General features: G+C 36.4%; 1 protein-coding gene across 4 annotated transcripts in view; it reads left to right on the top strand.

Moving 5' to 3' along the window:
- The window catches only part of bsk (mitogen-activated protein kinase dJNK), a 952253-nt gene that overhangs the window by 437680 nt on the left and 494192 nt on the right, over positions 1-20381 (top strand). The gene's annotated exons all lie outside the window — the stretch shown is intronic.

Genomic DNA, 20381 nt, shown 5'->3' with positions numbered 1-20381 from the left:
ATGTTACATACTTCTTTTCTTTTTTACTTTCTTACGTACGATTATAAAAAGTATTGTGATTATGCAAAAAAAAAATCGACTTCGATAATTGCGAAGAATTATACGTTTTGAGCATCACCCATACTGAAGTTGTGAACATCCTATCTGTTTTTCGTACAGCGATTTCTTCTAAACTATTGCACGTCGGAAGTCTTTGTGATATCACACACGTCTCCAGGTGCGCACGGCACGTTGATAGCCACTGGCGGCGTAGTTCAGGCTGTAGGCGCTTTGACTCCTGGTTGAGTTTTATCCGAAGTTTTTCTCGACTGTATGGCGAGTGTCAGGAAATTTTGTGACAAATCCTCGGCCTCATCTCAACATATAACGTCTCACTGACACTAGTTCTATCTACGCTAAATAACCTAGTAATTGATACAGTTAATTAACCGACTTAAAAATCGGAGTAGTGTGTATCGGAGAGACAGCCACAAGTTTTATACATAAATACTTATCTCAGGATGAGATATAGAATGTACCCTAAATAAGGTATCCCTTGCTTATACACCCGCAACCATTTGCGTTCCATATGTCTCTACATTGTGAATTTTCTCCCTTCACTAACTTCGTCCCCGAATATTTCCAGTTCATCTTGTCGAGTGCTGATTGTTGCTGAATTGAGGTTGTAGCCTGGTTCGTTAAAAATCGTTTGACACCACTTCAAAAGTTCTATCGCTTCACATTTTCGAGTTACACTGGCTCGGCTACTGAGCGAACCGCCAATTTGTGCCTCAACTTCTCCCTTTCCGCGTATCGTTAGGTGACAGCACCCTCTCAAACTCAAGGTCACATTGGATACACTGATTATTCGTTTGTCGATCGCGATTTGCTTCTTGGCATATGTCGTGTGGTTTAGAAACTTTAGAAGCGACAAAACTCCTGAAAATGTGTCGGTCGACTTTCTGGCATGACGTAGTGATATTGGATTTACAGAATCGCAATGACTGCGTGAATACTTTATGTTCTTTTTTTACTTTATTATTATTGTTTGTCGGTTATTGTTAGACTACGCAGCACTCGACAGATTGCAGCACACATACTCTGTGACATGCGCAGGATCTAGCGGAGACTTCTTGAACTCCGTATTACTCTAAAAGGTGACATGTTCTCATCAGTTGTAGCTTGAACAAAGACATGTTTAAGTAAAATATACCACATATTAGAAGTTTTAATGGACTGTATTTGTGTCGCTTTTCTAATTTCTTACAGTAATGAAAATCGCTGTTGGTAATTTCATGTCATCATACAATCTACATTGAAGCTCAGTTCTTACCATCGTCTTCTGTCACTTTATCATGGTGGGTAGTGAATTGCTCGTTAAAGGTGACCCAGCTTATTGTCCATGTTCGACACATCAAGTTCTGTCAGAGACCAAAAAGATCTTCGTGATCATAACCACAGGTGTTGGCAAGTAACCAACATGGCACTTTGATCATTCTGTGTTAAGAGAGCGGACTATTCTTTCCGTGGTTTCTTATTGCATAACCGGTGCTCACTGGAATGTTTATTTTTGTAGACATGTTTTTTTTTCTTAGGGTTGTCGTTTTTTCTTCAACTTTGCGAATTTTATATCTAGCAATGCTCCCTAACTTAACTCCACATTAACGATTCCTGAACAATATGATATCATTATTTTTTTCTGCAACAAATAATTATATATCTGTTTGATTAATTTTTAGGTTTAAATTGACAGAATTGACGTTTGCCAGAGAATATAAACATTTTACTGTCATATATCAAACAATATCTGAGAAAAGTGCACCTCAGTATGTGCAAAGAGAAAAGAAGCAAATTCGGTCACTGAAATAATACTTTTTCATAAATAAATCTGTGAAAAAGTAGTATTACTTGCTATAGCCATTAAGTGATTCTTAATTTCCTTTATATTAATATTAATAATCTTTAGTACTGTAGTTGGGCAAAGATTGGTAAACTGCGATACGAGGAATACTGTGATAGTTATTTTTGAAAATTTATTACAATTTTACTGGGCGAGAGGAAGATCGGTTTTTTTCGTCAACGTATTAAGGGAATGTTCGTGGACAAGTTGCTGCACAAAACCGGTCCTTCTCTCGCTTAGTAAAATTGTAATAAATTCTCAAAGAGAACGATCACAATATTACTCGTATCACAGTATTACCAACCTTTACCGTATATTAAAAATGCAATGGTTTCAAATATTCTAATTTTCAAGCTCTCTAAGCAGTCCTGTTAACTATTTAGAGTCATCAAATGGGCCTTTATGCATTATAGTAGTTTCTAGTATTATTTTTGTTTGTGAAAAGGTCAATATGTTTTTTTTAATTGCCGATATTATATTTATTTTCGGTTTGTAATGAAGTACGAATTATATTTATTTGCTTTCAAAGAAGCGAATAGTACCGCGAAACCAAGTTGGGTTAAGAAGACTATTTTTCTTTTGTAGTAGTCTTTCCTCGCACCGAGTATGGGTAATCGTTCCGAGGTCAGTAGTGAAACAAAATTGCATAATTTCAATGCTGTAACAACACTGAGCTGCAGCCGAATGCTTATATTATAATTATTTAGGCCAGGGATGCAAACTTGTGCTACAATTGTGGCACTTGTCACAAGCCGGAACACGTGACTCATCCCTTCCTTTCATTAAATATGGTAAGGGAAGAGGAAATACGTATTCATTGTGCTTGCGGACGTCACAGATATGTAATTCAAGGCCGGGGGATTATGGACTGGGAACAAATTCTTTCCCCAAGCTTCCCCAGTTCTGCATCCATGATTTCGGTCATGAACCAGTGTAACTTTTGTGACCACGCCCAATAATGCTACCTCTTCTTCCTACGGGCATGAGAGCACCGAAGTTGCGTAAAAATTAGTCGTAGCTCGCGGCCTCTCAGTAATATCTCGGCATCGAGAGCAGCTTACATTTGTGCGACCACTCCTTTGATTTGTAATCGCGAGTTCTGTAATATTGAATTGATAATAGCCACGTAGGGTACAATTTTGGTATAAAGTTTGTTGCGAGCTGGGACTAATTTCGGAATGTCTTTTCATATCAAGAGAAAATAAATTGTATGCCCTTTGTTAAATATTTTTATCATATACCTATACTCTGCATTCATAAAGTGAAAGAGAAATCTGGATGTGGTTGTGTCGGGACATGGCCGTTGGTTTTACGTGAATACGTTTGGCTTAAATCGACAGATCTAGGTGGGATCTTTCGTTTGGCACCGAAATCAGCGTTCTTTCACCTCGGAGTCGCAAGATATACTGCCCGGAAATTTTCACCCACGTCCAAAATGACCGCCAGTCGCCTGCGGGCCCGGCGTCAACTCAAGGTCATACTCGCATCGTAGTCGTATATCCGACCGAACAAGACCACATTTATTTCAATCGTGTTATTAGTCACGAAGTTATAGTGTTGGAATTGATCATCCTGTAAATGTTACATCGCCGTTTCCTTCTCGGTACCTCATGTGTCGATTTGATTTTAAAGACGTATTCAGTCAAAATAGAACATTGAAATCAACACAATAGTTCCATTGCCAAAGCTGCGTGATATGAAGGGTTTGCGGGAAAAACGATGAATGTCACAATTCTGTTAAGGCTGATGTTATTATCTAATTCAGTGGATCACTACACAAAGATTTAGTGTTGTTCTTACGAAAACTGGTAAAAAAGGAGAATTACCACCTGGAATACAGTAACACTCTCCTTTATTTTCTATAGAAACAGCAATATATCTTGCAGTTATAGACTCAATTAGATCATTATCTAATTCTTAACAGAAATGTGACATTCATCGTTTTTCCCGCAAACCCTTCATATTGTATCTGTCGTTTTATCCCTCATACAAAGCGGAATATATTCTTACAGAAAACGAAACATTTTTATTTTCCCTTAATTCAGAATAATTCGAGTTAAGCTGATTTGTAAACTCGAAATGTGATCAAAATTTGTCCGATAATTCAGTAAAAATTTTTGTACACAGACGACGAGTCGAATGCCGTTTTCACGGTATCGCGGTGTTGAAAATGGCACCGGTAATCAAAGTTATTTCAAAATCGATTTTTGCAGCATCACAATATTTTCATTTGCTTATTCTTTTTTTTATAAGCGTTGTCATAAAATGTCCCCTTGTGATGTAATTTAAACGAACAATGGAGTTTCAAATGTATCCATGATATTATGAGATTGTTTGTCATATACCTGAAAAATAGTTTCAAATCCAAATTGCGTGTGCCAGTTATTCTCGTCTTTTCCGAGATTCCCAGAATAGCTGGGGAGGAGTGAAAATCAATGATCAGACCAGCCCTCGGATGTTTAATGTAGGGGGCCAGCTCACGTGAACACTAGGAGAATTTTGTGTCTGACAAGCTAGCCCAGAGCTCGGGTATGGCTTTGTGCGTGTTTTTTGTCTATATATTTTCGCTGAGTATAGAAAGGTCCTAGATAAGCAACTAGAGGTAGGGAGGCCATGGTCACTAACGTAAAATCTCTATGGCACGGGGTATTAAAGTAATTATGGCTTGGAACTCATAAATCAATAATAACGGGAAATAGGGTAAGGAGTTGTGTTACAATGACTTAACACCTTAAAAGGAGTATCATTGTTAATAACTCACCAACAACATATTGAAGTCTTTGAAAGGTTTTTTTGTGTCTTACAGAGTAATAACAGACGCTGTGTACTGCCCGTCCTGTGGTAACATGCGCAATTTGAAAAATTAGGTGGTCTAAGGGAAATTGTTGAGATTGACGAAAGCAAGTTAATGCTGTAATTTAATCTTTTTCCATTTGCTCTTTTCGTCTTTCAGTTGTTGCCAGTACTGTAACTCCTGCCACGACGAAACCAATTTTATTGGGAGATAGTGCAACTCATAAGAAGATGAAAAGTTGCGAACCATTAGTGCAAAGTCGATGTTCACCTACTTAGAAAAAAAAACACGCGGAGCAAGTCCCCTGCAATCGGTAAACATCATCTTTTGGTAGAGCAGTGATATTCAATCTATGGTACGCATACCCCCAGGGGTACATAGGGTGTCTCAACAGGTACGCATTCCACTGATTGCGTATGTAAAAATGTTGACATATTTATTGTATTATACTTGCTGATAATTATTGCATTATATTATAGTTTATTTTACAATATTTATTTATTTATTTATTTATTTAACTAGCTAGCTAGTGAATACTGTACAAATTAAATTATAAAAGAAAAATGTTTCTAGCCACTATCGTAAGAGCCAGGCTCGTGTACGGTGTGGTCTTAGTCAATAATATAACATAAAGTTTACAAGGACAGATTACAAAATACAGTAAGTAACTTAATTCATACCAATAAATAACACACAGGAGCAAAAAAAAAAAAAAAAGAATCGACTCTTGTTTTTCCTTGCTTGAATACCATTTATGTAAATCATTACTACTATTATTATTGCATGAATAACTACCGTATAATAATGATGATAATAATAATAATAATAGTGATAATAATTTATTTTAGTACAATATCAATCATAGTCTTTTATTAATTCATACCTAGTTGCAATGCAGTATTGACGTACAAATATGTTTTGAGGGTATCTAGCAAAAATGATTGAATACAGCGTTAATACAAATTAATTTTATTTCCCAGAATATAATTGAGGACCCACGTGCAATAATGGGGGTAAGTATGAATGTAATTAATATCTACTTACCCTATTATTGCACGTGGGTGCTCAATTATATATATATATATATATATATATATATATATATATATATATATATATATAATGGTCCTTGCAAGAAATTGACTCTTACTATACCTTTTGGAACCAGAAAAGTAGGGAGACCTCAGCTAGGATGGCTGGATGAAGTGGAGAAGGATATAATAGCAGGAGGTGTTAGAGGATGGAAAACAAAGGTGTTAGATCGAAGGACATGGAAAAGCATCGTTGGGGCGGTCAAGGCTGGAACCCGGCTGTAGAACCAAAGAAGAAGAAGAAGATATATATATATATCTCAAGAAAATACAATAATGAATTTAATGTATGAATAAATGAAATGAATGAATAAATAAATATATGTAAATAAATAAACTAATAAATAAGTAAAGAAAGAAAGAAAGGCAGGAAGGAATGAATGAGTGGAGCTATGAAGGAAGGAAAGAAGGAATGAATGAAGGAAGGCGTGAATGAACGAATGAAGAAATAAGTGAATAAATTAAGAAATTAAATAAATAAAGAAAAATAAAAGTAAATAAATATTACCTTACTCTCTCTGCAGCAATATCCTTATCATTTGTGCCGTTTTCAAGGCGTTGAATAATATTTACTTTGTCAGAAATGCTCAGACTTGAAAATGTTTGTGACATGATGCCTTACCGGTATGCGGGGGCTTGGATTCTCGTTACACCAGATCGCGTTGTACTGTTTTTTGTTTTCTATAGATTCAAACGCGTTCTACTAAATCGACGGAGCAGCGTACATATTGGGATAAAATAAACGAAAAGAATAGCAAACAGTTAAACCCGTAGAAAAGTAAAATAAAAAAAATCCTAAGTCTATATGTTGAGGTCGTATTTTGTGATATTCTTAATGAAAAATGACTTCTTTATTGTCACAGATTATAAATAGTTTCTGTACCGTAAAAGTGGTACATAGTGGTAATGGAAAGTCGTTAGTGGTTTATAATGGTGTCCCTTTGCTGAACATTCATTTCCTCTTTTCTATAGACATGCAAGGTAACTAATATATCACCGACTACGACTCTTCTGTCAATGTGTGTGAGATGAGAACATAATTATGTGTCATTTAATGACACCCACTTTTTTTGTGATGTGTACGAAGCTAAATTGTATCGTAGACATTCCTTTCTTATTTTGTATACAAAACGCTCCTATTGTTTATCTGTCTTCTAATTCCGTCTGTCTGGAATGCGGCATTGAGGCTATGAACGGAATGAGCAAGTTTTGCCCATTCTATTAACATACCAGAGAGATGATTGGCCTACTCTTGGCATGTGTCTGAATGCTGCATTGTTGTGATTTGCTCGTAAAACTCGGAGGCAATTACCCATTACGCTCAAATTGAGGCGTTCGTAATACTATCGTGTGTGAATATCTTTTAAAGCTGTATACCAGCATTGATATATGCGTAGAGATAGTAGGGAGAAGGGGGGGGGGAAAGGTCTGGTCTGGTGCCAGAATTTGCTCACATCTTGCTCTCCACCTCATTCTTCATCAGCCTTCATGTCACCACATTCTGCAAATACCAGACTCTCTTTCCTTACATCTGTTTCTCTCTATCTGACGTCGTATTTCATAGTCTTGTATTCAAGTTTCTTTCTTTCTTTTATTTATTACTTCTTTTGTGTTTTGTTCTGTATTGTTATGTTTGCAGTCTGCCAAGGCTGTTTCCATGGTAACTCTAGATTCTCTAGAGCTCTTGGTCGTCGGCACGGTCATTAAAATGTTCCACCGTCGCTCTTCTTAAAAAAAAAAAAAAAAAAAATCTGAAGCACGATGCAAAGAAAGTGGAGCCACATTGTAGCTCTGTGTTTGAGAAGAAAGGAAAGTTCTTGCAATGCCTCAGCTTAAAGAGATTGTGTACTTGACTGCAAAGGGCAAAAGCCGATGTTTATTATGGATAAAACCTCGTATAACATATTATGTTTGGCGTTTCTATATCATCAGTTCGCCTTGTATATGTCAGAATGAACACGCAACGCCTCGATTTGATATCAGGTAGAGATAGATATCTTGTGTGTCTGTGTTATACACATCAACAAAGACGAACCTTCAGGCATTGTGTTGTGAGTCCGAGTAGGGTCATAGAATATTCCAGGTATTTTTGTGTGTTGTTTGGTTTCTTGATTCACTTTGTTGATTGTTTTTAATTTTATTCACCCATTGTCTGTTAAGTAGACTGATTTAGTTGACTGGCGTGATATCCTGACTTCTTGGTTTGTTTCATTGTATTCAATGGTTGGTAGGTTGATTGATGAATTTTACTTCGATATTATTTTGATTGGTTGTTTGGTTGAGAGATTTCGGTTACTACATAATACAATTTTTTATGTTACTCGTTCATTTTCTCACCTAGTTGATTTTTTTTCCTTAGTAATCTGTTGCTTGGTTATTAGATTTAATTTATTGTTTGGTTGCATTTTATAATTTGTTATTGTTGATTTGTTCCTTATATGCGTTATTTGTAAATTTATTTTGATTTGTTGAGTTGTTAATTAATAATTTATTTGATAAATTAACTATTGAACTATTTAATTGGTTAGTTTTAATTCACATGTATTTTTGTTTCGATTTTCTGATTGGTTGTTGATATCTTGTGCCTGATTGTTAGACGTAATTGGTTGGTTGTTGGACTTGAACATTTCATTTATCATTTCTAAACCAATGAATTGATTTTTCTGATTGGTTATTTTAGTTGGCTTGGTAGTTTCCTTCGTTTGATTTGGCTTTTTTGTTGCCAAATGATGTTTGGTTAGTTTTGATGAACGATTGATGTATTTGGTGGTTTCCCGGGTTGATTTATTACTTTTGGCTATGTGATTTCTTTATTAGTTGCTGCCTTGGTTTTATTGACTTTTGCAGCAATTATGTCAGTTCATTTGGCTGTTCTTTATTATGTTATTAAATTGATTTGTTACTTTATTTATAGTTTGGTTAATTTCATTGACATGTTCGTTTAACCGTGTTGATTTGCTTGATTGTGTTAACTAGTTGTTTTAATTTATTTTTTCTCATCTGTGTTATTGATTTGAGTGCTCTGTCTGATTTGTTTATTTAAGATGGTTTTATTGATCATTATGTTTGCTTGATCAATTTAATTGGTATGATTAGATTTAGTAACTGGTCAGTTTTAAGTGTCATGTAACCACCCTGCATCAACTAAGTGGTTGTTTGTTGTCTGTTGAATTGATGGTAGTGGAATAGTATTTTATGGGATTAGTCAGAGTATTTTCCACAGGATTACTGGGTATTCTTCTTGTAGTTCGAAAAACCTCGGGAAAAACTAACCAAATAACCGAACCAATCGAAATTCAGAGCTACGCCTGAGCTGAACTTCGAACTACGAGTTACTTTCGTCACCAGGAGACTACGACGATAATTTTGACCCCGTTAAATGGTCGGTTTGAGTTCATTTCTTTTGGTTTTTAACTGCAGATTTGTCCTTATTCTTGCATTAATTAGGTTTTTAATGGTCCATTTGGCAGATAGTTGATTTAATTTGGTTTTTAATTAGTCTTCTTGATTTAGTTGGTTTTGTTCATTCATCGCTTTGACTGTTTTCTTAGTTTGATTGTTAGGTTGAGTGAGGTAATAATAAATTATGAAATTTTAAATGTTATAGATTAATTCAATAAATTTGTTACTACTACCACCACCACACCACTACCACCACCACCACCACCACCACCACCACCACCACCACCACCACCACTACTACTACTACTACTACTGCTACTGCTGCTCCTGCTGCTGCTGCTGCTACATTATTTACGAGCTATGAAAGCTGATTTCTGACCAATGTATACTAATTTAATTTTTTGAATGGGAAGTATAAATTGAAATGTTATATTGAAGAACCCTCAGAATTTTGTGAAAGAAAAGCAAGGGATTCGCGTATGATATAGACACTTTCACTTAAGGAACTAAAACAGGACGTTATAAATTCTTTACATAAATCATTTGTAGAAGAGTAGCCATTCGTAAATTGTAGAACTCCAACAGGTGTAAGAATCAGATATACAGAATAAAAGTTATAATCACACAGTACTTACAAAAGATGTGCTATATGAAATTGCAGGAACACTTCCCCTTCCATTCTCAGTGCTCGAGTGTGCAGTGTATTCTGTCTATCCCTGTAGCGCAATTCAACCGCTTATAAGAACGTTATTTTTAGCTTTGGCTTCCCAGGAATGCGATCAAAAGAAGTTATTAAACGCGTTAATGTTCCGCAAAAGAAGAATCTATCACGCTGGGCATCGATCCAGCGACTGCGCGGGTATATCTCTGACAGCAGATGTGAGATTTACTTCTCTCTATTAAGTAGGAGGGATATCGTAAACAGCCAAGATGTCTGCAAACATCACTATGACAACAATAGTAATCACATTTCAGTTGTTTTACGACTTCAGTGTCTTAAGCAACAACGGGATTGAATTTTGTATGAAAACTTTATTTGTTTTTTTTTTTCTAATATATTATTTGCTCTTACCTCTTTAAAACACATTATTATAGGCCTACTCAAATTGTATCCGTTTTAATTTTTCAATTTTCTGAGTAGGGGTATAGAGGTTTTAATTTTAACGCTCATTCTTCATAAATTTGCGGATTTTAAGCGATTTTGTTACTTTCCTAATTAAATCTTTCATTTTTTCTCTTTTAAATTCTGTATCACACAGTTTAATATAACTTTATTGTAATCTGTCAACAACCGTCACAATATTGTTGTCGACGGGTTACAGTGAACTTACATTAGGCCTAAGTACATTTTCAACCTTTCGATTCATAATGCCTATAGAATCGTTATCCCACAATGGTAACATTATTGATGGGAGTATTCGAATAATAAAGTACGAATTATTCTATTCTTCGAAGTTCTCGAGATATATCTCGAATCGTGAACTAGTATTCGAATACTTTACTCAGATGGTAGATGCTGAACAAGTATTCGAATACTTTACTCAGCTGATAGATGCTGAACAAGTATTCGAATTCTTTACTCAGATGGTAGACGCTGAACAAGTATTCGAATACTTTACTCAGATGGTAGACGCTGAACAAGTATTCGAATACTTTACTCAGATGGTAGACGTTGAACAAGTATTCGAATACTTTACTCAGATGGTAGATGCTGAACAAGTATTCGAATACTTTACTCAGATGGTAGACGTTGAACAAATATTCGAATACTTTACTCAGATGGTAGATGCTGAACAAGTATTCGAATACTTTACTCAGATGGTAGACGTTGAACAAGTATTCGAATACTTTACTCAGATGGTAAATGCTGAACAAGTATTCGAATACTTTACTCAGATGGTAGATGCTGTGAGAAGTGAAGAATGAGAACAGAAAGAAACAGTATATGAACGTTTACCTATTGCTCATCAGTCGTTTCATCGGCTAATCTGTTTATTGCAATTTACATATTTTCTGTTAGGTCTGCAATAAAAACTCTTTTTTGTCGTGCTTCAGTAACATTTTGCATAATCTATTATTATAATTTCATTATTGCATCAGTAACTACTGTATAATACCAATAATAATAATAATAATAATAATAATAATAATAATAATTCCACAAACGATTAGGGAAAACACGGGAATTTTACTGGAAGCAAGTAAAGAGATAGGTTTGGAAATAAATCCCGAAAAGACAAAGTATATGATTATGTCTCGTGACCAGAATATTGTACGAAATGAAAATATAAAAATTGGAATTTTATCTTTTGAAGAGGTGGAGAAGTTCAAATATCTGGGAGCAACAGTAACAAACATAAATGATACTCGGGAGGAAATTAAACACAGAATAAATATGGGAAATGCCTGTTATTATTCGGTTGAGAAACTTTTATCATCAAGTCTGCTGTCGAAAAATCTGAAAGTTAGAATTTATAAAACAGTTATATTACCGGTTGTTCTGTATGGTTGTGAAACTTGGACTCTCACTTTGAGAGAGGAACAGAGACTACGGGTGTTTGAGAATAAGATTCTTAGGAAAATATTTGGGGCTAAGAGGGATGAAGTTACAGGAGAATGGAGAAAGTTACACAACACAGAACTGCACGCATTGTATTCTTCACCTGACATAATTAGGAACATTAAATCCAGACGTTTGAGATGGGCAGAGCATGTATCACTTATGGGCGAATCCAGAAATGCATTTAGAGTGTTAGTTGGGAGGCCGGAGGGAAAAAGACCTTTAGGGAGGCCGAGACGTAGATGGGAAGATAATATAAAAATGGATTTGCGGGAGGTGGGATATGATGATAGAGAATGGATTAATTTTGCTCAGGATAGGGACCAATGGCGGGCTTATGTGAGGGCGGCAATGAACCTCCGGGTTCCTTAAAAGCCAGTAAATAAGTAAATAATAATAATAATAATAATAATAATAATAATAATAATAATTTATTTGCGTATAACATCATTCATAGTCTTTTGTTATTTCTTATATAATTGCAATCGGATATGAGGGTACGAAGGTTTAAAAAATATATTTTGAAGGTACACTAGCAAAAAAAAAAAAAGATTGAATACGACTGGTCTAGACCACGCAACGATCGCGGAGCAAAGTATGGGACATAGCACAGCGGGTAGGAGCTCGGGCGTTGAGGGCAGAAACGTCAACAGTAAGGCCTGCAAAGCAATCCTCAGCGAGTGCACACAAAGAAAGGTCAGCAGGCTATATATAACATCGCACGTGGACACAAATGCCGATATAACGACTTTCTTTCATGTTGATCCTTCAGACCTCATCTGCATCGACATCATTAACGTCCGAGGCAATATCTGTCAATGCCTTGCCCTACTTTGGCAAATGAACTGCTACACTCATTACCCTATTTTCCTTTTACATAGCAAGGGACAGAATTGTGCGTATTGAGATACAGTCTCCACTGACAATGTTGCATTCAAAGCCTATAGTGCTGGGATTTTTAAAAAACTGTAGATACATTTTTGGTAAGTCCAGTTTGGATTATTCCGTATTTTTGTGGTATTCATTGAATGATGTCAAAGGAAATATAGCAGAGTTAGAGTAACTTGAAAGGTTCCGTGTTAGAAGTGAAATGTACGATATGTCAACATTCGTCAAAGATCCACGGTAGAAAAGAACTTATAGAATTGAGTATTCTAATAGATAGGACATGAGTTCAGAGAGATTTAGTTTACTGCATTTCTGTCAGTCTGTGTGTATGTCTATATAATATATGTACAGATTTATTCGGTCTTTCTGTTTGTTTACCTTTTCACCCACATCTTGCTCATACATTTCTCGTTATACCAAATAAGAGAGAAAGTATTGCTGTGGTGCAAAAAAAAAAAGGTTTCAAAGTTTTCCCAATAATATGCGTTTTCAGCATCACTTTTACACACAAAATTGTTTTGGATAGGCTTATGTCTACTCTGTTTGCAGCAATTCCCCCTAAACTGTTGCTCGAATTTTGTTCAAACCAATTTATTCGGCATTGATAGGGATATCAAACGTCCCGTTTTACCCAGGATAGTCCCCTTTTAGGAATTCCTGGTGTCCCAACAAAGTCCAATCGGGACGCTAATGTCCAATTATTCACGAAAGGATCTGAGAGAGTGCCGGTAATTCTAAATTCCCGCCTCTCTCCAGGTTTTTTTTTTTTTTTTTTTTTTTTTAAGGGAAAGAAAATTCTGCGAAAGGACAAACTTTTCAGTGTGCAGACTTACACCCTAGATCATACCCAGATTGCTCGGCATTATCGGTTTTGACGGTAACAACTTTTGTCAGGTTTACTATGCTGCCATCTAGTTGTTACATGAGGAGTCACGTCATAACTCCCATTTGAAATTGCATTAGCGACTGAACTGCCATCTCGTGTTCGTTTACGGCGGACGGGTGGCAGTTGTACTCTCCAAAGTGCAACCGATTTTAACATAGAAATGAGCAATCGATATGTGATCTGGGCTTACACTTTCCGGCGTTTCTTTCGATTCTACAGTCAGCTTGTTCTACACCTCACCCTTTCCCCGTTATATGGTGACCATTAGATTGCCTCCATTTTGGGCTTTTTTCTCGTTTTCAAAGTATTACAGAGTTTCTTCAGTGGAGCAGCGAAACTCCAGAGTGAGATAAGTGGCCAACAGGCTTGGAGCTCACATATTCAGTTTTCTCAGCCCCGAACTTCCTTGCAAAGACGCGTTTTCGCGTACCTTTTAAAGTTTATCCTCCAATTTTTCTCTCTTTCAGTTCACTATTACTTTACTTCTCGAACACGGACTACCTGCGTAGTGGCCCAATGGTTTATATCATATAAGCATTACATGGGTTCTATTCGATAATGCAGTTCTCTGTTGATCGATTAGAAGTAAATATTGAAAACAGTATTTTCATTACTTGTCGATACAGAACTTATTTATTTATTTATTTTTGCGCTGTATCATAAGTGGCTTCTTAGCTCCGTAACTTTGGATGTTTATATATCTCGTGACACAGTGCAGAGTTCCCACACTATATATATATATATATTTTCGCCTGCTGACAAACCATGACCCTCAGCAGAATTTCTGTTTGTCTAGAATGAACATCGTGGTAGAGTAGGGTAAAGTTTCCTTTTTCCGTGATACCTCTAATCCCGTGATATTTTTAAAAATTGAATGTCGGTCAAAGTTTTGCCGCTCGACGGTAGCGCCAGACATCTTTCTCGAAAGAGTGCATGTTTCCTGCATCTTAAGAGGACATAGAAGACAAGCCTGAAATACCTTATGACCCGATAGTCACTCTAAAGCAGGCCCTTTCCAAACAGCGCTCCCGGCGCAGCAGCACGCCAGTCACGCTCCAGACGACGCGCCGGCGCACACAACTGATACAGGTGTTTACCACCCCTCTCGCTCACCCCTCCAGGCTGCATAGAGACCGTGGCATTTTCTCCGCGCTTGGTGTATGTGTAGACTATAGACTATACTTGTATTGAATTGAAAGAGAGGGGAAATGGGAGGAGAAATTTAAAAGGTACGCGAAAACGCGTCCTTGCAAAGGGATTCGGGCTGAGAAAAACTGAGTATGTGAGCTCCAAGTCTGTTGACCACTTGTCTCACTCCGGATTACGCTGCTCCACTGAAGGAGCCCTAGAAAATGTTTAAGGGGAGAAGCCGAAAATGAACGTAACTTCTTAGGTACCACATACGAGGGGAGGGGGATACAGTGACACGTGTATGCTTGATGGTAGCATTTAAAGGTAAACTGTAACTACGGCGAGTCGTGAAAAGAAACGAGAGTCGTCGATATTTAAACAGGTGTGCGAGGTAGCCTACTTCTGCATTCCACATAGCGGAAACGCAAAATGCCTTCTATGTGACGTTCTGCTTTTAAATTTAAAGAAATATTCCTTGGAACGCCATTATAATCGAAAACACAACGATACAGCGCTGGTTAGGCGTCGATCGTGAAATGAAGCTGAGCGAACTTAAGCAGGCGTTACAGTTTACAAAACACATAGAGGTAAATGGTTTTAAGTTGTGTTCAATTTGAGTGTGAATATAAAATACATCTATGCTACATGTAAAATTCCTACGGCGTTTGTCTGGCCAGTGATGTCAAAGCAAGCGCATTTTTCTGACCTTGACGTCGTGCGCGGGCATTAAGCGCTAGGTATGCTAGGAGGAATAAGCAGCCTGTTGGATTAAGAAAACAGTGGTGCACAAACTTCAAACGGAACGTGAAATTTTATGTCGTTATTTTTATATGGCTTCTTTCTGTTTGTTATTTTCTATATTGTCTGTAAAACGAAAGTACTAACACCTATTTCTTAGCCTAATATTGCAGTTTTGTTTTAAACGTTAATAACATAATAAAGAGTAAAGAAGAAATATTCACACAAATTCCATAATAACTACAACTATACTGTACTAAGTGAATTAAACATAAAGAAAGTGTTATCCCAAAGAAAGACACTGAATATGACATGATAAGTTGAAATTGATATTGATGGTATCTTTAGCCTTATAAAAGTAATCAAAACAATATTATAGTACAAAGCAAAGTTGTTTAGGTATTTGTTTTAACTGTAACTAATATTACATAATAAAACTCCTATCGCATTATGCTTTTAGATGATATTGGTGCGCAACTTTCTGTTATCAGAATATTAAATTATCTCGAAATCTGCTGAAGCTATAGAGCTGACGTTTTACCAGCACATAGGCATATATCTTTTGTTTGTGATGTAACAGTATTTGCTTTGTTAATTCATTCCCTTACAAACATATTCCATGCGAATATTTTCAAACATTTTAATACACTATCTTCAGTAATACGTATTTACGATATATTAGATTTACGAAAACATTGTTTTAGTACCTATAAGGCTACTAAACAAACATATCTGAAAATTTCACTTTTATGTGAAAAAGTTGAGAAAATATTCCTTTTGAATAAAAAAGCAAACTTGTGAAAAATGAGCATTAAAATTAAAACTTACATTCTTATAATGCACTTATACTTCTCAGACAAATCTAAAAATTAACATGGATACAGTTTTAATAAGTTCTCTTCCCTTTATCCATTGAATCAGTGCTGGCCATCCATGTATATAGCTCGACCCAGCGGCAAATACTACCTCTTTCGTCTGTCTCTTTCCTTTCCGCTGTAAAGCGCTCAGGCTCTCCTGGGCTCTAAAGCGCGCGCTTGCTCCTATGGGCATCAGTTGACATCACTGTGCTACGCCATCGCTCTTGATCATGTTTAGAACCGCCAATGTCGCAACCAGTGACAAACATGACAGCGACTGAAAAATCGAGGCTGTCTTAAAAACGAGTAATGTAAACTAGTTTATTTATTGATTTATAACGAACATAGACATAATATCATCAGCAGACCGGGTAACAAACACTCAATAATCTGTGCAGTTGAAAAGTGTTGTTGAACCCGTTGTGAGTAACCCGACGCTCGCTGTAATCTGTATGAAGTGGTCACACGTTCTCTAGTGTCTGTGATTGACAAGCTCGTCAGTCCTCCATCACTGCCAACCGTCTGTCGACAGGACTGCCAACTTGAATAGATGGACATGTCCATCGTTTTCACATCCAGCTGCCTGTTCCTCATATTACGTATGAGCAAATACTCTTGCAAGGGTTAAAATTGTGTATCTCACAACAGATTGTGATGCACATGAAGTTTTTTACCCTATGTTGCCGCATGAGTGATGCCATTCATCTCATTTCATAAAATGTCTTGGTTCCATTTTCGAGATAACATTTATAAATTCACGAGTATGTAAGACTAAATTGCTCGTTTAACAATATTAGATCGGGCATTTCAAACTGCTGGCTCTGTGACGTCACATGTCTTTCTCTCGAGGTTTTTGAGAGAGGAAGCATAGGCAAAAGAGCGAAGTGGGGGTAATAGCAGTGGAAAGGATGGAGATGTTTAAATAGTGATACACAACATTACCGATAATCTCCCAAAGATGATCCAGATCCCTGATGTTTATAGCGTGTACCTGAGCTTTGAGAATACCCATACTGTATGGCAGCCGTGGCGAAAATGTGACTCGCGAGGACATTGTGGCTCGCAATGATAGCTATGCATTTCTCTTGCTTCCTACCTCCCACAGTCCCCACCCTCTCACTCACTGGAGTCAAACTCCGTTCCATTTGTATTTGTCTCTGACCTGCGAGTGGCGTATCGTCGCAATGTCTCTCTCGAAACCATGTACCTCTACAAGAACGAAAGTTTCAAGTAGGATGGGAGGACGCATTTTTTTGCTGCCAATATGATGAGAATATGAAATGTATGATTTGTTCACAAGTATTACGAGGAAAACGGTTGTATAACATAAAACGGCATTGTACTACATGTCACTGATGAAACATGAAAAGGTTTTATTATTATTATTATTATTATTATTATTATTATTATTATTATTATTATTATTATCATCATCATCTCTGTACGTCTATCCTTTTTCATCAGATGTACAAATAAAGCGGTTAGATCTTCATTTTAAACTCACAGATTTACAATGTGATGTTAAAAATGAAAGCTAGATGTAAGGACTTGACAAATGTTGAGCTTTCCAAATCTTTGCCAAAAAATAAATATCCGAACCTTGGTTCTTTCGCTTGCTCTGTTGAAGCCATGTTCGCTACAATTTAAGTTTATGAAAAATTATTTTCAAGATAGTAAAAACCAAATTTAGATCACGACTGACAGACATATACCTTCGTGATCAACTACGACTGGCAGTAAGCGACATAATTCCTGATTTTGAAACTCTGTCGCAGAGAATTCTGAAGACAGTTAATTTTAGGTTGTGATAATGTGTCCTATGTTTTCTTATTCATTTCTTTCTTCGTTGCACGTACTAAACTTTAGTTTGTAGCCTTGTACTGTATAAAATTGTATTTAAGTGCTTGACGTAAGGAAAATGAAAATCCTTTACTAAGTCAGACAATTGCTTCACTTCTCCTTCGGGTGTCCGCATCCCTCCATAGATGTTATGCACGTTGCAGGTTACACAATGGCTCGCTGCACGATCACATTTTCGCCACGGCTGCTGTATGGCGTAGTCCATGGAGTTCATGTCGGGTAACCGTGTAGTCCATTCACAGGGAGATTAGAAAACAGTAGGCCTATATAGCTCTATGTTTCCAGACTTCATACCCAGTCTTTTTAAAATTGTAATACAATATAGCGAGGAGTTGAAAAGGGATGTAAGTTTTGAAGATTACACGATTGACATTTATATTTTGAGAGCTTGAAAGAAGTGATATAAAATCCTAGGAGTAGTTAGAATTATTTCTTTGTTCGTAGCTATGAGGCAATTGAAATGATTTAATAATAATAATAATAATAATAATAATAATAATAATAATAATAATAATAATAATAATAATAATAATAATAATAGAAAGCGTATTTAAGGTGGTTTAAAGAAGTGTATATAGGAAAGTGTAGTCTTCAATTTCCACAAACATGGAAACTGGCCCATGTCCTGAGATTTAGTCCGTTACGTCATCGGTCGAGACAGACTAATGACCTCGTTCATGTGCTGTCTAGGTGTGGTTACTGTTATTTATTAGTTTGCTCCTAAGTAAATTGTTGCTTGAGTAACAAACTGCCACCCTGCACGGAACCTGCTTATCAGCTCGACAGGTAATAAAGAAGCAAGGAGGCTTATTGGGCCCAAAATTACTTAATATCCACCCTTTTTCGTGCAGCAAGATTAAATTACGCCAATTTTGTTATAAATCCAAGCCTTATACGAGGAGACGAATATAAAGTTTACTAAAAGGAATTAAAATCAAAACAAAAAAAATATTTATTTGTGCAAAATATTGAAACCTGCTCTTTGTTAAAATTCTGTGACGGAGGGACAAATTTCAGAGAGTAAATAAAGTTAGTAGTGATTTGGCAGATGTGGTAAGTGGGTTATAATATTAGATCGAATTATCTGATTTAATGAGAGGGTAAAATTGATCTTCATATTTCCCTCAGAAACTTAAATTTGTTAAAGAGGACAGTTGATTTGGTTTATGACTTCGTCTTGTTGCACGTGTATGTCTTACTTTTGCACCATGATAAGTGTGGAAGTTAAACGGATCCATCATGAGGGAAGACAAAGAAAGGAGAATTTGTCGTTTTCGTTACAAAGAACTGTTGTGTGTGCCTTATGCTGTAAGCGTTACATAGCTTGAAAACTTTGGTTAATTCCACATTTATGTCACGGTTAAAAAATTTCGCATCAACGCTGTGGGTGATTGGTTGGTTAGTTACTTAGTTAATAAGTTAGTTAATTAGTTGGTTAGTTGGTTATTTAGTTATTTGTTAATTGGTTGGTTAGTTATTCAATTAATTAGTTGGTTGGTTAGTTAGTTGATTAGTTAATTTATTTGGTTAGTTAGTTAATTAGTTAATTGGTTGGTTGATTAGTTAGTCTTCTTGGTATGGCTGGTTGAGTACTTGTGTTGTCTAGGTTGTTGATTACATAAGTGTTTGTGTTTAAATTGTGGATCGGTCTCTTTGTTTATTTGATTGGTTTTGTTAGTAGGTTAGATTATTAGTTGTTTAGTTGAACTGTTGCTTGGGTTAGATTGGCTGAATCATTATTTTTATTGTTTAGGTGAAACGTATTTAGGCAGGCCACGAGTCGTATGCAGCGGGTAGATTTTCTACGTTTTGTTGGTTGATGCGATGGCTGACATGTTGTATAGGAGGGTTGACTGGTCGGTTTTCTACCTACAGTGTTTGGTTAGATGGCTGCATGGTCCAATGAGTGCAATGAAGGAATGGGGAAATGGGAGGAGAAATATTTAAAATGAACGCGAAAACTCGTCCATGCAAAGGAATTGAGGCTGAGAAGTGTAGCCTATATGTGAGCTCCAAGACTGTTGGGCACTTGTCTCACTCCTATTTTTGCCGTTCCTTTGAAGGATCAGTAGGGAATTTTGAAGAGGAAAGCCGAAAATAGGGGGAAATGTAAATTCGTCTGAAACTGGCAAACACATTGCATTTCGAAAGTGTGACAATTTAATCGAACATGTAAAGTCGTCCACCTAGTGTTTATTTATTTATATTGGTAACATGTAAACTCGTCCTCCAAGCGTTTATTTATTAGCATTGGAAACATAGGAGCCATTTCAGAAATTAGAGTCATTTAGATGA

Source organism: Periplaneta americana, chromosome 13 (assembly GCF_040183065.1).
Source record: "Periplaneta americana isolate PAMFEO1 chromosome 13, P.americana_PAMFEO1_priV1, whole genome shotgun sequence".
Lineage (NCBI taxonomy): Eukaryota > Metazoa > Arthropoda > Insecta > Blattodea > Blattidae > Periplaneta > Periplaneta americana.
This window is presented reverse-complemented; position numbering and strand designations above follow the sequence as displayed.